We start from the raw sequence: 21,630 nt of genomic DNA, 5'->3' as shown, positions 1-21,630 counted from the left end.
CCCTTCAGCTGTCGTAAAGGTAAACTGCAAACAAAATACCCAAACTCTATTGAGTTCAACGTATGTTCAATTCCCCTAGAGTCAGGTTCAGGCTAAGGGGCTATTCAGCACGTTTTTACCTAAAGCAGTAAGTCTGGTTCGTGTAGTACAAGTACTATTTCTGCTGTGACAAGAGCATGCTCCATGGTACAACATCTGCCCATGAAGTTCCCTTGGAGAATACATGTATATGCTCACCCATAAACATCATGTTTGGGGAAAAAATCTTAGGCATTTTCTTTAATCCCATCTTTTTATTGTGGGTTTGACTATCTAGCCTGTTGATGATTTTCCCAGCTGTGGCTTGCCAGTGCCTCCTTCCTATGTCCTTCCCATATACCCAGTATCCACATGGCTGCTCTCTGTCAGGGTACAGTGGATTTTGCCTTGACTACATTATTAGCCTTCTGAACCAGCTTCTCAATCAACATTTTCTGCATGGCCACACAGATGCCAAACTGTGCTCAAGGAACTGATACGCACATTTTATAGTTCCTGGAGGCCTGCCTTGTCTTAAATGGGGCTGTTACATGCATTTTCTTAGCAGAAATGGTCACCATATAGGCGAATTCCCATTCTGCACTTTGTAGTGATGACTTTGCATTCCCCCCTCATGCCTCTCAGCTTCCATCTGAATTTAGAAGCCTTTTACTGTACACTGCAGCAACATCCCCAATGGATGGGTTGGAGGCACAGATGGCTCTTACACCGAGTGTGCACCCTTTGGGGTTAGTTAGGCTCTGGGATGCCCGCCACTGGCTATGTATTTTGATCTCCAGAGAACACATAGATTAATCAGCACTAAACACAAAATCTGACCAAATTTCTGCAAAAATTACAGCACAAAAAACATCTGATTTGAAATTATTAACAGGCCCCGTTGCTTTTCATTGTTAAGAAATATCAAAAGGCACTACTCCAGAATAAGGACTAAATGACTCTAAAATTTTAATTGCTATAAGTTGATTTTATTAATAACAAAAGCCTCATTTATAGCAACAACTGGCCAAATCAATGGGCATAACATTTCGCAAACATCTTGTTTCCTGGCCGGAAATCTTGTACTATAGCCACATGGCTAAGCCACAAACCTGGGGGTGGGAAACAGGATTAATAAAGGAAATCTTTAGTTTACTATAGTTTATATAGTAACATTTTATACAAGTCAGGTTCTATAAATTGCAAGCCAGCATGTTCTGAGAATTACTATACAGGGAATTACTGATATAAATATATAAGTCACAGTTACAAAGGTCTTGTCTGCCCTTGATGTTTGGGCATAACTCCTATTAATATTAATGGGAGTTAGGCATGCACATAGAGGAGAGAGAAACCTCTAATTAGTGTGGTAACACATTCAGTGTTCCTACCAGAGAAACCATTTTGTACACCCTAATTGCACAAAATTGGCAACAAGTTACTGTGTGTGTGTGTGTATATATATATATATACTAAATGGTTACTGCAGCACACATTCTCTTGTAGTAGGGAAATGTGCCCAGACTTCAGAGTTTGGGTGACAAAAGCTATTTGCACTTGTGTATTATCCCTATGACCCCAGCTACTTAGCCTTCAGGGATTTCTCTGACTATTACAGCTTGGGCCCTGATCACATTGAGGAGATGAGGCTTTAGGTACCCTGCTATACAACTTTGCCTTCTAACTAGGTGGAAATAACCTTTGAGTCCCTTATTTAAATGGATAGCCATCCTGTTTGATAAATTTTTGAGTATAACTTTGATACTCTGGAAGACACTATAGAAAACCTTGATAATTACAAATATATTAGGAGTACAGTAATTGCATTCCAGATTAGGTGATTTATTTTTCATTTCAAGCAAGTTTGTTTATACAAAGTGTTGCTACGGATTACAAGAAAGTCACTTTGCAGTAGAAAGACACATTGGGTTAAATTTATTCCTGATTCCATTCTACTGAAGATCTAAGAGAATTAAAATTTCTGCAAAATATTTCACACTTCTTCTCTTTTTTCCCAAAGGGAACACAATTTTTTTCTCCCTAAAATAATAAACCAAATTTATCTTGATGTATTATCTCTACAGTCAAATGGAGTCACTTGAGGAATTATTTTGGTTCAATGATTTTGGTTCATTCTTATATACATGACCACTTTTTCAGACCTTTAAACTCTCATAAGTACATAAGGAATGTAGTTGTTTTTCTCCTTAAAAACAGTGAACCAAACTTATTCCTACAGTAGCACCACTGAATTTTGATTGGTATTACACCAAGGAGAAATTTGGTCCAGTGTTTTAGGAAGACAAAAATTATATTAAACCATGGCTTTAAAAAAGAGAAGCTTTTTGAAATACTTTTGTCTACTTTTTAATTCTCTTTGGTCTTTAGTCAATAGATACTTGTGGGTTTCCAGGAGATTCCATCCATCCATTCAACACTGGGTCACTAAATATCATCCTCACTGAGACCCATTGGTGCCGCTGCAAAAAAAGTGAAGGTTTCAGCAAACTACTTCTTTCCTTTGAGTGTCAAACTTATTTTGAGAATTCAAAAGCTAATCCATCTAAGCAACTCAGGTAGTGAGAGCATATCCACTTTATTAGTTCCTATGATGAATCCTTGTCACATATGTGTTTGAGAGTGTTGGCCCTTAATACTCAAACTGCTAGGTCTAATCTCATGACCATCTGTTAGAGTGGCATAGTGCCCATTCACAAGGTGGAATGCCAGTTTCCAGGAGCGATGGTTACACACCAAACAAAGGTTCAGGAGGAAAACCTACTGAATGTAGCAAATGACACCTTAATTGCAAGAAAATCTTCTTGATGTCAAGCAGTGCCAAATTAAGAACACATGCTTCATTACAAGGGGTCACATCTGTTGACAAACACTGGCACTTCGTCACCAGTGTCTGCCCTTCCTCTGGGTCTCTTATTAATCTGCCTCAGTACTGAAAAGCCTGCCTGAGAACAGGCCGTCTGTGTACTTCATTCATAGGGCCAATCATAGATTTATTTATTCTTTTCCCGAGGATTTCCCAATGACAGGCCAAAGTCTTAATGCTTTCACTGTATGCATCCCACTATCCAATGAGACTGATGACCTGAGAATGCAGTAAATGGTTTCATAATTTGAAATAAGCATATGACAATAGACAATATGCTATTGGTCTTGGACTTATAAAAAGACGCAGATGACTATTTACTTTGGGAGGTTTGCCCTGCCCGTTGTGGTCCTGTCAGCCAGAACAGATATATAAGTTTTCTTAAAACAACTGGCAAAGAAGCACAAAGACTGATAAAATGTAGGAGAATTGACACCAGCTGATGGGTTTACCTTCTTGGTATAGCTATGGAGGAGCTACAGTAGCATCTTAAGTGTAAATTAAGAACTCACCCTTTGGATACCTCAGCTTGCAGGAAGAAAGGAAGGTGCATACCATTGTTTGCCAAGGTTCCCTCTGCAATGTGCTCTCAGGTTTTTTATGTTGAAGGGTAGGACTGGATTAAGGTGTGGGCAGTATGGGCCTGTGCCCAGGGCCCTAGCTCCTGGAGTCTCATGTTTGCACCAGTATCTCAGGTTTCATTTTTTTAAAGTAAGTTTCCAACCCTTATCATGGTGAAGAAAAGCTTTAAACTGTGACTCAGCTATAGCCAATGCAGTAACAGTAACATCTGCCTGAGTCTGCAGACCCTGAAGCCTCAGTTCTAAGAGGTGGGAACTGTGCCAGGAGGCACAAAGGGGTGTTAACTCCAAGTCCTCTGTTACAGGGAGCTCCTGCAAACACAGCCCCAGCAGAGGACTCTGTGGCAGGAAAAGTGCAGTGGGCCAGCTGCCCACCCAACCAGATACAGCAGGGGCAAGTTATAGGGGGCTCCCTGTTGCCTCTCTAGGAATAGAGGGGGATAGGAATCACTGCTGCTACTCCAGCGGGAGGACTAGACCAGCCACACTTTAACGGAAGGTTAGGATCACTGCCCACCGTTACCCTGATGTCTAAATTTGTATTCTGATTACTGTAGATCTCTCTTGAAATCTGATAAATTAGAGATCACAGCATAACTGTGTGCAAAGGGCAGAGATTATTGTCTTTTGTATAAGACTATCTATATGTATTAGTTTCCTGATTGAGAAGATCAAGGGCTGAAGTATTCAGATGAGTATACTATCTTTTTGATGATCTCAACAAAGGCATTTCAAACCAGATGTCTCCTTCCCAGAGATTTTGGCACGGTGAACAAATATAGGTAAAATAACTTTAATAGGATGCTTCATTGATGATAGGATCTCCTGCAATTGAAGAAGTATCTGAACAGTTGTCCTCGATCCTTAAAGAAGGGGTTAAAATGATTAACCCTAAGATATTATCTGAAATTTCTCCATGCTTCATTACTTCTCAAGGCTGTGGAGACTGAAAAAGCAAAGAACATCTGCATTTAATGACTGTTTCTATACCTTACCCTCTAAAAGAGACCTAAAAATGCACTAGGAGGTAGCAGGACCCAAGACCATTTGGCTTTTCTCTTAATTTCTCTTCAGTTACCTTGTTTCAGAGAAGTATCTCTGATCAATGAACTTGGAAATAATCTGTCTAAAAAAGCTTCATGTGAGAGAGCGTGTGCACTGCAGGTACCTGCAAAGGCGGAAGGAAGGCAAGTGGGTGGTTTTTCAGAAAGACCATCAGAAGCAGGAACAGATGGGAGGTGCTGCAGCTTTTCATACTGAGGTCCTTGATGGGGATCAGAGATTTGGAAACTCTTCACTGGATTATAGTTCACGAATGGCATTTATTATCATTGCTATCTTGTAAATGATGCTCTCAAATAGGTCAATGGTGGGTCTGGTCTCTTTGGTACAAACAAAGAAATTGGTCAACTGATGTCAAAGTGAAAAGGCAAAAGGGAGAGAGGGTTAACAGGCTCTATTATATCTGCAGATTGTCACTGGTATTTACATTCTCTAAGGTGCTAAAGAAATGGCAGTTTTCTAACCAGCATAAGAGCCTGTTCTGCCATCGTCCTGCTGATAGAAGTCCTGTTGAAGTCAATGAGAGTTTTGTGTAAATACTGATGGCAGACTAAGGCCCAGAGAGATGGTTAAGATGGCAGCAAAACTGGGAGTAATGTTGTCTCATCCTTGCTCAATATGAATTTCACAAACAGAAGTCTCGGTTCACAGAATGATTCTTTCAATCAAAACTGTTGTTAGTAACCCTTTCAAACTAGAGAGCTTTGGAAGCAGGTTCCATGCAAACAGATAGTGAAGGTGCATCACATGTTTGTTGTTTTTAATTTAAGAAAATAGGAGCCTGATTCTCCACAGCCTTGCACCTTGAGTAGCCACTTACACCTATGCAAAGTAGGCTCCCAGAGCATAATGGTAGGGTATTACGCCTGTTTTTCTCTAATGTTGCACAGATTCTAGGTTCAAGACAATAGAGAATCAGGTCCATTGCTTGTTTTGCCTACATAAAAGTTCTCCTTTGTTTATTTCTGTTCCTTTCTTTGGTCTGTGCATGTATGTTTCAGTTTGTGAATGATTTCCCATGCAATTGGTCATTCTCAATTAGGAACAAAGCAGTCAATGGTCAAGATAGGACCCATGGATGGGGAAGCAAGAGAGGAAGAGAATTGCTAAATACTGGGTGTAACTTTCTGAACAACTGCTACAGAGGCCAGCCACTAAGAAGGTAAATTGAGCTCAACAAAACATTAGCTTAAACTCATTAGTAATTAAAAACAACAATCAAAATTCAGTTACAGTCTAAAGAAAAATGTTAGAGAGATATAAAGCCTCAGCATTAAAATGTACAGACATTGACCCTCTTTAAATTCATAGAGAATGCTCTTTACGTAGATATAAAGGTTTAATGTAACTTAGCAGATCTGAGTTACTTCAGGATGGCTTTAAAGCTTGGCAGGTCTCTGCATTTTATTTATGATATCAAAGCTGCAACTCAGATTTTTACTCAGTAGAAGACATAAAAGAGATTCAGAAGTCATCCAAATCATCTTGTAATTAATGTTACCATGCACGCCCAAGACATTAAAATGTTAACAGTGTTAGAATCGTGTGCTTTGGAATACAGAGTGAGGGCTTTATTAGAGAGAAATACACTGCAGATGTCATCCACCCTAATTGAGGACATCAGGGTGCCTGCTGCTTGTTCTTACCAGCGGTTCAGATTTTTTTTAATTTATTCATTTTCCTTACTGCTAGAATCTGCTCTCATTATTAGTCTATCTTGTCACTCATTTGCATTTCAAGTGCTGGGACTGTGGGGTACCAGCTCGCTGCCTTAGAAGAACACTTCAAGGGGTTACTCTATCAAATAGCAGCACAGTATCACAGTGAATTTGACATCTGGGTTATTTTATTCCCAGATGCTCCATGGTGTCATTAGCAGGATTAATCTTAGCTTTAATTTCATAATGATTCTTATTCTAATATATGTGAATGAACACAAAGTCTCTTGACTCATTATCACCAATTTACCCAAGATATGTAATCAGGCTCTTACATTCACCAACATTTATTTTTGCTAATACATCTAAAATTGTAGATTAAGCAAATACAGTTAGTTCCAGCTGAGTGAATGTCTAGTGAGGTAGCAATGTGGTATTTATGTTTTAATTAAAAGTACATTAATGGTGTTGTCTTTTAAATATGTGCTGACCAAAATCTTTCCACTGAGAACAGTCAATATATCATTCAAGCAGTATCCACCTGTACAATTAATCACGGCATCTTCACCTTGTAATCTATTGTTGGCATGACTTTGAAAGTTACTTAAAATCTCATTTTAAAAAATATTTTAAATCTTTATAGACAAGACATAAGCTTTCATTCTAAAAATTAAATATAATAATCCCCCACACAAAACAAAAAGCCCCTCAAGCAAACAGAATTTTAATTTCTCACTATAATTTAAAAAACAAAACCAAATACATTTAGTTATGAAGTTTCCTATTTTAATTCTGTTCAAGGTTAAAATGTAACGCAGATTGTTGTTTGCTTTGTTTTTTGTTACCGAGCAGATATGCACTATTCACTTTCACATAATACAGAGTTTCAAGCTATATTATAATTTTTTAAATGCCAGAAGAAAGCAAAATGTAAAATTCCTATGCAGTTTTTACAATGCTGGACTAAGTTTTTCATTTACCAGCTGTTGTAGCACAGCAGTAAGTGGTGGTTCATTATTGATGGATAAAATGTTCAAACATTTAAAGAAATGAAAGTCAGCTTTGCATTTTTAATTAATTAATTAAAAGTACTGCAAATGCCAGCTTGTTAATTGCTTTGCACCTGCAAGCCAACACAGGTTTTATGCATTCTTTCTTTGAATATTAACTTTTTTGCATGTCTTCATAATTCTTGGAAAGTCTCTCCTGCAAACATATTAGTAAAGAGTAAATATTGAATCTAAGACAAAACTCGTGGCTTCATCTTTCACTGTACACAGAATAGGATTTAAAGGAGGATTTAGATTTCCAAGGCTCTAATTAAGTAGTGATAATCAGGCTTTCTGCTGAGGGTCACTTCCTGGGAGTAATTTGAGTTATTAAAATGCATGTTTTTATTTGTTCTGCTTTGCGAGCTAAAACTGATCCCTTTTAATATAGCAGCAAATATGCAAATTGGTGTTTCATTATATTATGCAATTTATGGCAATCTTCTCTAATTTACTGAAAGGGCAAGAGCCTGACCTTGTCATTCAACTTTTTTTCTTGGTAAGCTGAACTAATTATATGGATCTTTTTATGAAACTATGAAAGTGTGCCCAATAGTGGAGAATGTGACAAATTTGCCTTGCATTTAGCTCTTATACTCATGAAGGTGGCCTTCAATGTTGCTTGAATCCCACTGGTAGATGGCGGATAATTTAAACTTACATTTGGGAGCTGGTTGGCTTCAGGGCTTGAAAATAGCTACCTTTTTGTCACAGAAATCCTGAAAAGAGCCTCTGAAATCACTCAAATACTACGTGTCCAGAATTTGAGCTGTTTTCAAGAAAAAGTTTATTAAAAAATAGTCAAGGGACCTATTAGGAATCAAGAACCCAATTTTTCTTTGTTCCTTCATTGAGTATATACTTTCTTTTGCTGTGTTTATTAATGATATTTTGTGTTTTTTCTTTATGTTGTTTCAACTGTAGCGATCCAGTCATCAGTTTATACTTCCTTTTGTCCTTCTACCAAGGCATATAAAAGAGCTTGTCCCCTTTCAAAATCATGGTTGACCCACCAGAAGATTACTGGGCTTTTCAGCTGCAACCTTTCCCCAACCAATATAGCCTCCTCCCTATCCCTGTATAAAAGCCAAATCTGGTCTCATGCCTACTCTGTGGCTGGAATGGGATGTAAGCAGCATTCTCCTCAGTCACAATGAAAAATACTGTGTGACCATTCTTTTCTCTCTCCTTTTCCTACATGCCAATCCCTGTATTAGAGCTTGTCCTTACTAGATAATCATATAATGATTACTCAGGTTAGCTGACGTGAAGTTGACCATGACAGACTGGTCAATGTAGACAAGGAGAAGTCATGATAAACACCATGTATTCTAGCTGTGGTTTAAACGCTGTTCTTCATTGGATTGAATCCTAGTTAGCTGACATGACATTGAACACAATTTGTCGTTGTCTATATTGACTATAAAATAATGGCCAGGATCATGTCTACTAATTTAACCCATCAAAATCATTTTTAAACCTAATACAGTTTTCTAATGCAGACAAGCCCTTAGTGTTACCAGTAGACTAAGGAGCCAAAGCTGTAAGATTGTGTTTCAAATGAATGTCAACAAAACCAGTAAGGTTAATTACAACTGATACTTTACTGTACTTTTTTCTTTGTTACATATTTTTAACTTCTTTAGGCTTTATTTCAGAAAGTACTTAAGCACATCAGTACTTAACACTTCAGTGGGGATACTCACATGCTTAAGATCAAGCACATGTTTAAGTATCTTGCTGAACTGGGACCTTAGAGAAGTTGCCTTTATTTAAACACTTACCCTTTCTAATTCTAGTCAAACAGGGCTAGAATTTCTGTTTGTCAAAGGGGGTATAGAGAAAAGGACCACCTTATATGTATATAGGGGGGTGTCATGGTGGAATGCTCAAATGATTACTCCTGTAAAGTAGACTTTGAGCTATGAAGCAATATTTTCAAGTGGCTTTTTGAGTCACTTCAGTCTCTGATGATGGATAATCACTGGAAATCTTCTCATAAAATGATTCATGGTGATAAAATAATTTGTTAAATTACTTAATTCCAGGGCAAATAAAAGAATACTACAAGGGCTGGCATAGTAACGTAACAAATCCCGCAAGCTAATGTGTTAAGACACCATTCTTTGGGTTTTTTGGCACCATTATTGTAGAATTCCTGATTGCTACCAGGTTCTGCTCATTCTGTTCTCAAGGCAAGTGGGAGGAATGCTGGGAGTGAATGTTCTGAGTGGAAGGGAATACCATAAAGGCCTAAGTAGATAGAGTTTATTATCAGGGTATCATCATGAGGAAACTTGGAACTTCATAACTCCCTCACCAACTGAATGGAATAAGAATAAAACTAGAGCAAGAACAGAAACAACTCTGAGATCATTTACCCAAAGTGCTATCCCTCCTCCTCTCCAAAACAGAGGGGAATATTTGTTGCAGGATTTCCAGTATTCGCATTCTGATCTTCCTTTGTTAGTGACCACATGGTTAGAAAGGCCATTATCTTTAGCCACATAAGAAAATTAGTGATGTGTCTGAATGTTTCATTGTAATGTCCCTTTAGAAGTAAACCTCCATTAAATGTTTACAGGGCTAAAAATGCTAAAAACACATCAATAAAACAACATAGTTTTAATTTCTAATTAAGTTTTAACTTTGAATACACACAGATGCCAAAGTTACTGTAGCAATTAGTGTCATTTTTGCTATTAGCTAAATTATTTGTGATGAACTGAGAAGGGTCTGAAAAGGAAATGTGATCCACCTTGCATACAAAACTCGGTTATACCATCTCAGAAGCAGGGTTACTTTTTTACTTTGGCCCTCAGCTACATTGAAACTTATCAGAATCATCCTGAATGTTACAAATTCTTGATTCTCCAATATGGTGTTGTAAAAGTGGTTGCAATGTCATGTGGGATCCCTACTGACTCAGAGGCTTATCTCTAGCTTCTGGTAACCTTAATTCACAGCAGTCAAATTTGTACTGAAATTGACCTTGCTGTTACCAAGGTCTTACCCTTCTAGTATAGTATGTTTTCCTAATTGTGCTACTTTTTCTCCTCCAAACTAATTTAAAATGTTTATTTTAATAATAGTTTGGAAGCTACAAAAGCATTGGCAGAATACATATTAATATATAGTTATCGAAGAAACCAGCACTGTAATTGCACGCGGTAAATGCAAAATTTGTTGGCAGTGTCTCAGATGGAATGATGGAATTTAATCAGTTTTATCATTACAGAATTGCTGTCTGCTATGTTACTGCTAAGGCGTTGCCATGAATTGTTATAAATTCTTAATTTTAGGGGTTTATAATTTAGCCATAAAAATGTGCTCCAGGCTGAAACATGACATACAATTCTGAATCAGGGAACAAATGTTTAGATTTAAAAAGAAAACCATCCCTCCTAACAATCAACCAAAAAACTCAATTTGATTGTTTTACCGTTATGAATTGTAACTCCTGCCCAGAAATTGACCAGTTTTGAGAATGCTTATTTTCTGTTTTCTGAGTAAAAGGAACAGATTTAATTTAATAGGGTATTTACCAAGATATTTGTCTCTAATACAGTTTAACTTTTTGAATGCTGTGGTTAGGAGCTTACAAAAAATGAATGAGATTTACAACTGGACACTACAAGTGATGCATGTCCCACTGTGAGCAGCCTGAGGCCTTGTCTACACTACACGATTAGGTCGACTTACAGCCATGCAGTAATTACTGTGGTTTTTCATGTCTACACCACCCGCCTTTTGCCGGTGGTACACTTCCTCACCAGGAGCACTTGCACCCACTTAAGAGGGGCAGTGTCAGGAGGCTTAGAGCCTGGGCTCTCAGCTCGCAGCTGGAAGCCTGGCTGCTGTCCAGTCTCTCAACTCCCCACAAAGCTCCCAGCTGGGAGCCTGGCTGCCACCCGGGCTCTCAGTACTGTGCATCTCCCTAACTACATCAACCTAAGTGCTACACCATTCATGGAGGTGGAGTTATTAGGTCAACGTAGTGGGGGACTTACAGTGGTGGGAGCAATGCCGTAGTGTAGACACTTACGTCAGTCTAACTCTGCAGTGTAGACGTGGTGTGAAAGTCTTTGCAAGTCAAGGACTCTTCATGATTTCAAGAGATTTTGTGTAAACCCCTAAAAGGTGGAATTCTTGATGAAAGCATCTAGACAAACAAGAGCAATTGATTACAAATATAATACAGTTTTCAGGAAAATGAAATCCATTGGATCCTGTAAATTCCACAGAAGTGAAATAACTGAGAAGGGAATTTGGTCTCATGGAATGGGGTAAATCATGGCTTTACAAACCAAAACCATAACAAGCTGATGTAGCATCTGACACACAAGGCAGCCTGATTTCACATGGCAGGATGGTTTCCCATAGGAGTGGCATACTGTGTTGAGCTTTTTACTGCACCAGTCAAGGAGGAATAGGTATTTGGTGAAACAAGGGCTGGTTAGCATTTCCAAGGATGTAAGAATGCCTGCAAGCTGGATTGCGACCAGCCACACCTCCTTACCAGCGAACCATGCTCCCTTTGGTTTGGGTACAAGCTCTGGTGTCATACACAGTTATAATTACCATCATACTGTTCTGTGCCATGGATGCCAACTGCTCACCCACAGGACATACTATCTGTATAATGGGTTTTGGCTTCTTGCTTCCCTTTCCTTCATTCCAAACCTGTATGTGAAAGGGCAAAATTTGGTCCTATATATTTGGGGTATATGATAAATGCAGTTTATCACATCTCACAAGTATCTTGCCAAACTGCCAAATGAATTGGATATCTTGTAGCTGTGTTGGTCCCAGGATATTAGCCAGACAAGGTGGGTGAGTAATAGCTTTTATTGGATCTGAAGAAGAGCTCTGTGTAAACTCAAAAGCTGGTCTCTCTCACCAACAGAAGTTGATTCAATAAAACATATTACCTCACCCTCACCTTGTCTCACTAAATGAATCAGAGACAAGATTGAAATGCCTTCCTTTATTCCTAGGACAATAGCAATGAGGTTTATCTGAAGCAGACTGGGTTTAGGCTGGTTCTCCTTTCAGTCTAACCAAAGACTCAGACCTTGGAGAAGGGAAGCAGAGCACCATTTACAGTGCCACAGATCTGCATCCTACAGGCACCTCCACAGAAACCAACTCCGCATTGCTTTGTAAAAGCACTGCTACTTGTAACGGGAGACTGTCAGAACTCTTCCCTTCTCCTTTCCAAGGTACAGACAATGCTCTGCCTGCTTTCTTTGCCTTTATAGAAACAGCTGGAAGGCTTGCTTCAAACATGACTCTTGCACTGCACATTTAGCAAAACCACAAAGGCACCATTCCCAGCTAAGTTAACGTGAGTGACAGACAGTGCTGTCACTAAACACAAAGTTTTCTAACCCAGTTTCCAGTCTATATAGAAGAAGTGGTGACTCTCAAGTGTAGCTGTAACTTTACTATAGAGTACTATAGAACTTTACTATTGATTTATTTGTGGTGAATAACATCTTTTGTGAATTTAGCCCTTTTTTTTTGTCAAATTGTTTCGGATCTCTGTGGATGTATCTGTTGTTCAGAACTCTTCTCTAGTTAATTTGGGCAAACAGTTTTCAGCCTGTGCCTTGTTCACTTTGGCTAGTCAATGTTTATTGTGATTCGTCCTTGAGTCACTTGATATTGCTTTTGGTCCCTTTTTGAATACCTTTGATTTCTTAAACAGGAAATTAGTGAATAATAAATTATCTTGTTCACATACAAATGCCCTTGTTTTCATGCCAATATGGGTATATGTACTACTTCACACAATTATTTGGAATATCGAAGAAGAAGGGAGCATGAACATGCTCGATCAAGCAGTGATATGGACTTCAGAAAAAAAAAAGTTTGAGAACACTGAAAGTATGAGACTCATACTAACTTGTAAGTTTTGATTGCAATAAATATGGTTTAATAATAACATGAAACTTTGTCCAGCATCGTAAATGTGTTGAGGAAAGTCAGGAAAGGTGACTATTGGAAAGTCACACTTTTTTATTTGATTTAAGCTGGTGAAACTTGAAAGAAAATTTTAAAGCTATTTTACAATGAAAACGTAAAGTAAAAGTACTACAATATAAAGAGGATGATATTGGGGATTTTCAATATGCCATTTGTCCATCCAGAAATGAATTAATTAATACTCTTTTGTTCCCTCTCTCTTCCCCCTTTCCTTCATTTTGTTGTTCCCTTTCTTACTAATTTTCTGTGTCTTGTTTTAAATTAGACTGCAATCCCTTTGCAGCACGGACTGTATCTTCCTATATGTTCTTAGTGTGTGTGGTACAATGGGATCCCCGCCTGGGCTATTAGGGTACTATCATCATCCTACTAATAATCTACAAAATAGAAACAAGAACAGGAAGAGGAAGGAGACACAACTCGAGGAGCCTGATCCTTAGCTGATGTAAAGTGGCATAGCTCCATTGAAGTCTATGGAGCTATGCCAAGTCACACTAGCAGAGGACCTGGCTGTAATAGCGTATTAGGAACTTTCACATTCAAACTTGTAATCTATGCTGGCCTGACCCATGCTTTTATATCTTATCTATCTATCTATCTATCATAAGCTCTGGTATGGCAAAATTTGGTAACGCTGGGAATCCGGACAGAAAGCTCCTCAAATCTCCACTCACAGACTTTCCTCCTAACGTTTCTGTGGAGAGAGGAGGCTGAGTTTGCTCATTCCCCATGGGAGAAACAGCGGCTTCTGCTCTCCTAAACCAATGGAGTCTGGACATGCCCAAGGATCTTAGGAGAACCATAGGAGTGGGGTTTCAGGGCCTCAGCCATGGTGCTCCCATGAGACACATCCTCCTCTCAGGCACCCTACCTCTTCCAGGGGTCATATTGCAGCCATACATGAGAAATTACTGCTGGCTCATCAGCAGTAATTTCTGGGTGGATTTGTGTTTGGACTTGAGGGGAGCTGGCATGGAGGTCTGTCCACCCTTTACACCTCTCCCAGAACTGCACAACACCTGTCTTATAGGTGGGCTCCACAACATCTTGGTGTTAAGGGGAGAGCAAAGCAGAGCTGCCCCTCTTCTCTTCCCCAGTTTGGTTCTCCTCCCTTTGTCACAGTTTGCTGCTATCCATCCAAGGGAGGGCAGCATGTGCTCTTGAGTCTAAGATGTGTTGAAATATAGACCTTGTTCACTGCAGTGCTGCTAATTTGAATTTCTGATGCTGCAATCTTTTTTCTTTTAATTAAAGAAATAGGGCCAGATCCAGGCCCAGTGCAAATTGTCATTAAGTTTTTCTAAACGAGAGAGAGAGAGATGAACCACTGATGTTTCCATTAATACTGAATCAAGCTGAAGGTTCATATTGTTTTACTATTATTTTTTCTCCAAATAGTCTTGCTTATTCTAAATGTCATGTCTTTTCGCAGGTTGATTGCAGGTAGCATTCAGAATAACAGTGCCTTACAATGCTGGGTATTATGTAGGCAGAATTCAATAGCACAAAGGGTTTCAATAACTATTTTTCTTTTTTTCTACAGCAATGATTCCTAGCCCATTCATCATAAAACACTAAAAATCAAAGAGCAATATTCACGAGCTTCCTAGTACAGTATGTTAAACCCTGATAACTGTCAGAAAGAGGCTGTCTGTAAGGGAAGAGCCAGGTAGCAGTACGGAAAACAAAAAAAAACTTGTTGGGGGAAAAGGTACTAAAGAGTAAAAGGAGAGAAAATTGGCTAAATAAAGGGACCCAACAGAACTCGTACAATTTGTTTGTCATGCTGCCATTTTGTTAGCACATATGTGCTATGTTAAAGAAAGACTATATCGTTGGTTCCAGAATTCTGCATGTTTTCAGAACACACTCATGTGCGGGACCATATTTGCTGGCAGCATATACTTCTCATACAGAGACGCTAATTGATTTTGGTTTCCACATATACGTTAGTTTGAAATAATTCAACAACTGCTTTATGCAAACATTTTTCAGTCTCTGGTTTGCCCATGAACAGTTTGCCAAGAAAATTTGATAATCAGAATCTGAGCTGTTTTCAGTAGATGCACAGGAAGGTCATGGTATATTTCTGTTCCCTGACTAAATGAGTGTAATGCTTAGCATCAGGTTTTTGGTGTGAATTGTCATGATTACAAAATAGAAATTCCTAGCCCATTAACATCCCCCATATTCATTTAAAATTCCTTGTTTTGGTGAACAGTTGTGCCAGTAAACTTTTCATGCGAATATCTGTAGAAAGTGAGCACCAAAAATACACCACAACGGTGATTGAAATGAATTTCTTTTCAAATTGGAATGACTGTTAACAAATAATCTTTTTCAGCTCTTTATTAGGCCTAATCAGGACTTTGGCAATAGTGTTGCCAAACATTTTCTTTATTGCAATGAGAGGGGAGGAAAGAAAGAAGCATGAACTATAAACTCCTTGGCAAGCTTTTTTAAATTAAAATGGCTGAATGACATCTTACCATAGAAAACATCATAGCGAAAACAAAAAGTGAAAACTACTCCGAAGTGGGAAGCCGTGGAGGAGAGAAGCTGTGTAAGCTAATCACATCATTTAAGATAGTAAATGCTGCTGATTTTTTGTGAAATGTCCTGTCTTCACCAAGAAAGTAGAAAACAATGAAGTACATGGTCTCCAGATATCTGTTTACAACTTGATGCCTTTCTCGGTATTTAAAGTGCTTCAGTATATCCTTATTGTAGCAGCAGCCACAGTTATAGTTGAATGCTCATATCCATTTCAAACCTTTGTTTTCAGGGATTTGAGTTTGGCTTAGACCTCTTCATTAGTGGCAAATAGAAGAGGCTAACTGAGATGGATCTGTATGGATCTACCCTGCTGTCATTTCCCCCACCTGCCTACAGAATGTGGCTATCATTTTTTTATACTGTTTTTCAAACAAAAGAGCTGTCTGCTATATGGACAAAACTGCTGCCACTCCATGGTTAAGACTCAAAAATCCTACATGGAGTAAGGCTGTTTCTTTCCATCCATCCTTTGAATCTAGATTCTTTCCAATCTTAGGAAGTCCAAAGTCCACTGAGATATGGGTGGAGATTTTTAGTTTTCTATAATCCCTTAGATGACTGCCTGGTTTGGCACCTTACTTCTCTCATCTCTTCAGCCATCACAGCTAGTTTATTTCTAGGCAAGAGGATAGAATGAAAAGCTTCTCTCAAATCCAGCCATCATTCATTTCTCCTTTGTTATATCAGCCAGCAGGAATTTACCCTCTCCACCTTGGGAAACCATATCATTTTTAAAACAAGCCTCTCATCTACTAATCCAGTTTCAAACCCTGTTAGGCAATCTGGGTTAAGTAGAGTATAACTGAGTTATCCTGTTGGGTTGATTGTGTGGACTGTGTCTTCAGCACAGTTGGCAGAGTTCTCACGTGGGAAGTCTGAGACCCTAGGGTCTCAGGCACTAATAGTGTCTTCTCCACCGTGAATAATTGACTAGATCTGTATGGACTGCATTCCATCACAGAAGTGTGTTGGGAGCCCGCATATTAAATCTTTAATAACAAAACTTGAAACCAGACTAAACAGATATTGTTATGAACCAAACCCTTAGGGCTTGACTACATGTGGAGTTATTCAGGAATGGATACTCTGGAGTAACTATTTCTGCATACCTCCATGTATGGACATTCTTATTAGATTGTAAACTGTTTGGGGAAAGAGGCTGTCTTTTTGTTCTGCTTTTGTGTGGTGCTTAGCATAATGGGGTCTTGGTCTTTGCAAGGCCTCATAGGCACTGTGGTAATACAAATAATCAATAATGCCAGAATAAATTGCCATCCACTCTGGGAGCAAATTAAGGTAAACCAGAAAAAGATATTTTTATTCTGAAATAAGTCTGTCCACGTATGGAGTTATTCAGAAATGGCTGTTTCACATAAAATTCATACTCTACTTTATTCCAGAATAACTTTCATATGTAGACAAGCCCTTATCAGATTCACCAATCGCTTTGAAGTTTCTAAACCTAGGCCAAGTTTTGAGTGAATCTGAGCCAGTTTGTGGTTTCAGATGTCAAGTAAACAAAACTCAAAAGTGTGAGATAAATTTCTGAGTTTCTAGATCTGCTTGTACCTGAAAGTCCAAGGAAAACTCAAGGGATACCCATCCACACGAGTCAAAATCATGGGGTTTCAACACCCTTAACCGTGCAGACAAATGACAGATCCCTGATATTGGCATAGCTCTAATAAAAATGCCTTTCTGTTCATAACAGAACCTCAGCTACTTTTTCATTTGTTTTGTATTAATTTTCTAAATTTCAACACAGAAATTCCTATAAAAATACAACATATAAAACAAATTGTTAAAGAATCATGCAATGAATTTCCAATTACCTAATGCAGTGCACCTTGAAGCCTGTAAGAGCCACAAAGAATGTATTACCTTCCTAGTCTTTTGTGGTTAAAGTTGGAACTGATGTTGACTTGAAGCAGTTCTTTGTTTAATTTGCTATACATTGTTAATAGAGAAAATATTTGCATTGAAAAAGATGTCATTCCGAACAGTGTATGACTATAAATTGTGGATGTCGTATATATCCCGGGCAGTATTATTGATTGTACATAATGGGAAGCTAGCTTCATGTTTAACTATGGAGAGACAGGGCATCTCTCCATAGTGGAAATCCTGACCTCATTAAAGTCAATGGCTAAACTCCCATTGATTTCAATGAGGTAAGGGTTTCACTCATTCTCTCTCCAGATAGAATATAATTAAAGGGAAGTCAAACAATTCTACAATGATTTTTTTAGGATTTTGGCCACAGTTATTACTACTTAGTTAAATGTTGCAAAAATTATTGGGAAGATGAATGAAAAACCACCTGGTCTCACTATAGATTGTGGAGTAAATTCTATTATCAGCACACTCAAAGCTGAGGACCTGAGTTCTGTGATAGGGAAATCTGTGCAGTTTGGGACAAAGAATCTTCTTCTTTTGCTGAGGAATAGCAGTGAAGCTGCTCCTAACCTGTGCTCCCAGTACAGCCTCCCATCCCCATGTCTAGTGATCAACTGACCCATTGAATCATAGAGCCATTAGCCATGCTTCCATCCTGCTCACAGCCTGATCCAGAGTACAGCCCTTGTGGAGCTGTGCTCTATGGTGTCGAAGGCATCCAGAATCCCTTTGCTTCTGAATACAAGACTGATTCAGCAAAGCTGACCACTCTTGTCTCTTTAGCTGTCTCAGTTAGTGGTGTCTGTGTGAGTTGTGTTGGGGAGATACAATTGCTACACTTGCAGAGTCAGAGCTCAACATCTTAGTTTCGGATGCTCACTTGTTCTTGGTAGCCCTGAGTAGTATCTTAATTTGAGAGGTCTCTTAATAGGCAAGTTCCAGTTTTTGTTCCTTTTCTGCTTCTTATCACATATCAGGTCCTTTCTCCAGCGTAGTTGTTTTGATCTCTCAGGAGATTTCACTACCATGGAATCAGAACTTAAAACCTAGCCCAGATTTTGTCTCAGGCCTCAAACTCAAATCCAGCCTAACCATCATCCACAGCTAAATATCTTCTATCTGTGCCACCTCTAATTTTAACTGTACAGGCCTTCTCCAGTTCTTGACCAAAGTTACTACTTCTAACATCACAACCTGCTTAAAAATCCAGCCACACATGCACTGCAACCAGTTGAAAAAGCATTTGATAAATTTATAGATACTTTTCTATAATGTTAAACATACAAGAAAAAGAGCAAAGAAAATGTCTCAGGTGAATAGATGTTGCACATAAGCACTGAAAACATCTATACCGCTCTGCCTTTAAGAAAATCAATATACACAAACTCTAAACAAACCTCTATAACTCTCCAAACAAGACCGCGCTGTTCTGCTTTTAATAATACTGGATGTAACAAAACAGAAGTATAATGGGACCTATTCACAGCGAGCAGGGAAAGCAAAGAGAGGACAATGGCCAGAGAAGAGGTGGATTCTCTCAACTCACACGGAAAAATCACACTATAAATTAACACTAAATGCCTCTTGTGCAATGTGGCTCTCTCTATGCAAGTTGCTGGAATGAGGCAAAGCAGGAAAAAAGCACTACCATTCCTGTATTCATACAATGCTAAATGGGATAGGAAATCTGGGCAGAACGCCACTAGCTGTCACCTTCAGCCCCCAACTAAAACCTCTCCAGCGCATCATCAAAGATTTACAACCTATCCTGAAAAATGATCCCTCAGTATCACAGATCTTGGGAGATAGACCAGTCCTTGCTTACAGACAGCCCCCCAGCCTGAAGCAAATACTCTCCAGCAACCACACAACAAAAACACTCACCCAGTGCAACAAAGCCTGATGCCAACTCTGTCCACATATTTATTCAAGTGACACCATCATAGGACCTAATCACATTAGCCACGCCATCAGGGGCTTGTTCACCTGCACATTTACCAATGTGATATATGCCATCATGTGCCAGCAATGCCCCTCTGCCAGGTACATTGGCCAAACTGGACAGTCTCTACGCAAAATAATAAATGGACACAAATCTGACATCAGGAATCATAACATTGAAAAACCAGTAGGACCTCTCTGGCCACTCTGACCTCTCTGGCCACTCAGTAAAAGATTTAAGGGTGGCAATTTTGCAACACACAAGCTTCAAAAACAGACTCTAATGAGAAACGGCTGAGCTTGAAATAATATGCAAACTAGATACCATTAACTTGGGTTTGAATAGAGACTGGGAGTAGCTGGGTCATTACACATATTGAATCTATTTCCCTAAGTTAAGTATCCTCAGACCTTCTTGTCAACTGTCTAAATGGGCCATCTTGATTATCACTACAAAAGTTTTTTTCTCCTGCTGATAATAGCACATCTTAATTAATTAGCCTCTTACAGTTTGTATGGCAACTTCCGCCTTCTCTGTATGTGTATATATATATATCTTCTTACTATGTGTTCCATTCTATGCATCTGATGAAGTGAGCTGTAGCCCATGAAAACTTATGCTCTAATAAATTTGTTAGTCTCTAAGGTGCCACAAGTACTCCTGTTCTTTTTACTATAAAGTTATTGCTTTTGCAGTTTTGTTCACTCTGTGCAATTTCTAGAGAAAAATATAGCTAAAATGAAGGGTAATTCTCCCCCCCCCACCTCTTATCCTTTTCATATTCCCCTCCCCCACTCTGATTCTTCTCTCTAATCTACCTGTATTAGGTATTTCTAGAGGGCACATCACTGTAACATCGATGAGGCAAACCTTTTTAGTGTGAGAAAGCAAAGCACATAGTGAATGGAAGTTTGCATGCACACCTAACTTGGTATGAAGGGAAAATGTTTTTTTTTTAAAACTCTGTAGCCCTCTGATACGGGGCCAGAAGGCAGCTGGAACTGGCCAGCTGAAAATCCCTGGAGTTAGTGGGGAGCTCTCAGCTGCTGTCAATCTTGCACCAGAGTTGGAGGCAGGAAGGGGGCATGGCTGTGTTCTGGGTTTCCCCAGCTGGCATACAGTCTCTTTGGGCCATTGCCAGCTGGCATAGGTTAGAGTAGCCATGATTTCAATGGGAGGTAAGGCTTTGGCACTTTGCACAATCCAGTCCTAGCAGTGTAAGGTTCAGGGTTCTGGCTGCCGCCTATGGGAGTACTAGATGGGAAAGTGCTCCCAAGAGCACACTCTCCTCCCCACCTTTGTGCCCCTGTGGAATCTGGCCTCTTGGTAGTGTCTGCATTATTGTGTGTTGCAAATTTAGTGGGCTACAGTCTGATCTCAAAAAGAAAAGGAGTACTTGTGGCACCTTAGAGACTAACAAATTTATTTGAGCATAAGCTCTGATCTCAGTTAAACTGATAAATAACCCCATACAAGGCAATGGATGAAATCTCCCATTGACTTCAATAGGGCCAGGTTTTCATCCAGTGGATTTGCACTGCACAACTGAGAGCAAAATCTATCCCAGTATGATCATCTGCTGTGAGAATAATTGCACTTTTATTAAAGTGTGTGTGATTTCCCCCCCATTAATACAGTTCTAGGTTGGTTGATGTTGACCAAGTTTCTGATGCAGACAAATATTAATCCAAACAATGTACATGTAAAAAAGGGGGAAAAAAATCTTAGGCTCCATTCCTGCAAAATGTACTTAACTTATACTGGGGTCCTAGTCAGTAACATAAAAGGTTGGACCGGTACAACTGACAAAAGAATTTGGCCCATGATACTATAAAACAACTATGTTAGAGAAGAGTTTACGAACTATTCAGATAGCTCAACAAGACACAGATAGAAAGAACATGATCTGGGTGGGGGGAGTTTATGTACCCTGAGCAAAAAGAACTGCCAGATATTAGAGGTCCAAATATAAGAAATGAACTAAAATATGTTCATC

Source organism: Caretta caretta, chromosome 8 (assembly GCF_965140235.1).
Source record: "Caretta caretta isolate rCarCar2 chromosome 8, rCarCar1.hap1, whole genome shotgun sequence".
Classification (NCBI taxonomy): domain Eukaryota; kingdom Metazoa; phylum Chordata; order Testudines; family Cheloniidae; genus Caretta; species Caretta caretta.
The sequence above is the reverse complement of the archived record's forward strand: the minus strand, read 5'-3'. Positions refer to the sequence as shown.